Below are 2,218 nucleotides of genomic sequence, written 5' to 3'. Positions count from 1 at the left end.
TGCCCTTCTCTATTTTTGGGATCAGGGTAATGCTGGCCTTGTAGAATGAGTTCAGAAGTATTTTCTCCTCTTTAATTTTTTTTGAAGGGTTTGAGTAGAATTCGTATTAATTCATCTTTAAATGTTTGGTAGAATTCAACAGTGAAGTAATCAGGTTCTGGGATTTTTTGATGGGAGGCTTTTTAAAATTTAAAATTTTTAAAAAAATTTATATAAATTTATGGGGTACAAGTGTTATTTTGTTACTTGCATAGCTTTCATAGTGGTGAAGTCAGGGCTTTTAGGGTATCTATCATCCAAATAATGTACATTGTACCAATTACATAATTTCTCACAATCTTTTCTACCCCCTCCCTTCCAAGTCACCATTGTCCATCATTCCACACTATATGTCCATGTGTACCCATTATTTAGCTCCTACCAAAAGTCAGAATATGTGGTATTTATCTTTCTGTGTCTGACTTATTTCACTTAAGATAATGGCCTCCAGTTTCATCCATGTTGCTTCAAAAGAAATGAATTCATTCCTTTTTATGGATGAAAAGCATTCCATTTTGTTTTTTGTTTTTGTTTTTGTTTTTAGAAGCACACTATGATAGTTAATTTTATTTGTTCAAGGGATCATATTGCTAGCATTAAATCAAGCATAGGCTTTGATTCTTTGAGCCCAAATTCACTTATTTAGGAAGATAAAAGCAAACTATGATCCACGTACATGGACAAAAACTAAAGGCTCAGGGTTAATCACATTGTAGTTTTTGAATTTCTACAGCCTAGAGTTCAGTTGTCACAGGTCTTTTAGGTCCTTCTGGATGTCCCACAGGGTATCTGCACTTTTCTTGAGATGAGCAACCTCATCATCATTTAGCTTCTGGTTGATAACACTGGTTAATCCCCAAGCATTGAGGATACATGGCAGGCTCAGGAAGACTTCATTCTCAATGCCATACATCCCCTTCACCACTGTTGATACTGGATGAATCCTGGATAGATTTTTCAGCATGGATTCAATAAGATCAGCTACACTTAATCCAATAGCCCAATTGGTATATCCTTTTAGCTTGATAACTTCATAGGCACTCTCAAACACCATCTCATGGACTCCTTTCCAATTTTCACTATCATTGTCTATTCCCATTTCTGGATTCAATTCCTGGAGAGAAACACCTGCCACACTCACTCCACTCCACACAGCCACACTTGAGTCTTCATGTTCTCTCAAAATCCATCCATGGCAGCTGCTGGAATGAATGCCAAGTTTTTCAGCCACGAGATAGCGAAATCTAACAGAATCCAGATTACACCCACTTCCAATCACATAGTGCTTGGGTAATCCGCTTAGTTTCCAGGTAACATATGTAAGAATGTCCACTGGATTGGAAACCACAGTTATGATGCAATCAGGACTGTACTTGATGATCTGGGGAATAATGAACTTGAAGACATTAACATTTCTCTGCACCATATTGAGACAACTCTCCCCCTCTTGCTGACGGACGCCTGCAGTTACCACCATAATCTTAGAATTGGCGGTCACAGAGTAATCTTTATCTGCCACAATTTTAGATGTCTGAAGAAATAAGCTCCCATGCTGCAGATCCATCATCTCTCCTGTAAGCTTATCTTCCAAAACATCCACAAGAGCAAGTTTATCAGCCAGAGACTTTCCCAGCATGCTGATAGCACACGCCATACCAACTTGTCCAACACCCACTCCAGTGATCTTATTGTTTGGGACTGCTGCCTCTTCTTCTGCAACTGGTGCAATGAGTTTTTCCTTAGAGTTGCCATTATGCACAGGAGAGAGAAGGCTCTGGAGCCTGCTGTAATAGTGAGAAGACAATCCCATTTTGTGTATATACCACATTTGTATATATTTGTGTGTGTGTATATATATATATACACATATAGCACATTTTGTATGTATACCATATTTGTAATATGTTTTATCTTATAAATATAGCTATTCTTACTCTTTTATTGGTTTCTACTTGCACATGATATCTTTTTCTTTTTCTTCACTTTCAGTCTATGTGTGTCTTTGTAGATGAAGTGAATTTCTTGTAGGCAGCATGTAATTGGGTCTTGTTTCTTTATCTCTTCAGCCTTTTAATTAGAGAACAGAGACTATTTACATTCAGTGTTGTTATTCTTAAGTAAAGACTTACTATTGCCATTTTGTTGCTTGTTTTCTCATTGTTTGGTAAATCCTCTCTTC

General features: G+C 37.2%; 1 pseudogene; it reads right to left on the bottom strand.

The window, feature by feature from the left end:
* Positions 1-787: 787 nt before the first annotated feature.
* LOC138389712 (L-lactate dehydrogenase B chain pseudogene) lies at positions 788-1,791 on the bottom strand (annotated as a pseudogene).
* Positions 1,792-2,218: the final 427 nt, after the last annotated feature.

This window comes from Eulemur rufifrons, chromosome 8, assembly GCF_041146395.1.
Source record: "Eulemur rufifrons isolate Redbay chromosome 8, OSU_ERuf_1, whole genome shotgun sequence".
NCBI classification, from domain to species: domain Eukaryota; kingdom Metazoa; phylum Chordata; class Mammalia; order Primates; family Lemuridae; genus Eulemur; species Eulemur rufifrons.
Note: the sequence above shows the minus strand (reverse complement) of the source record. Positions and strands in the feature narration are given on the sequence as shown.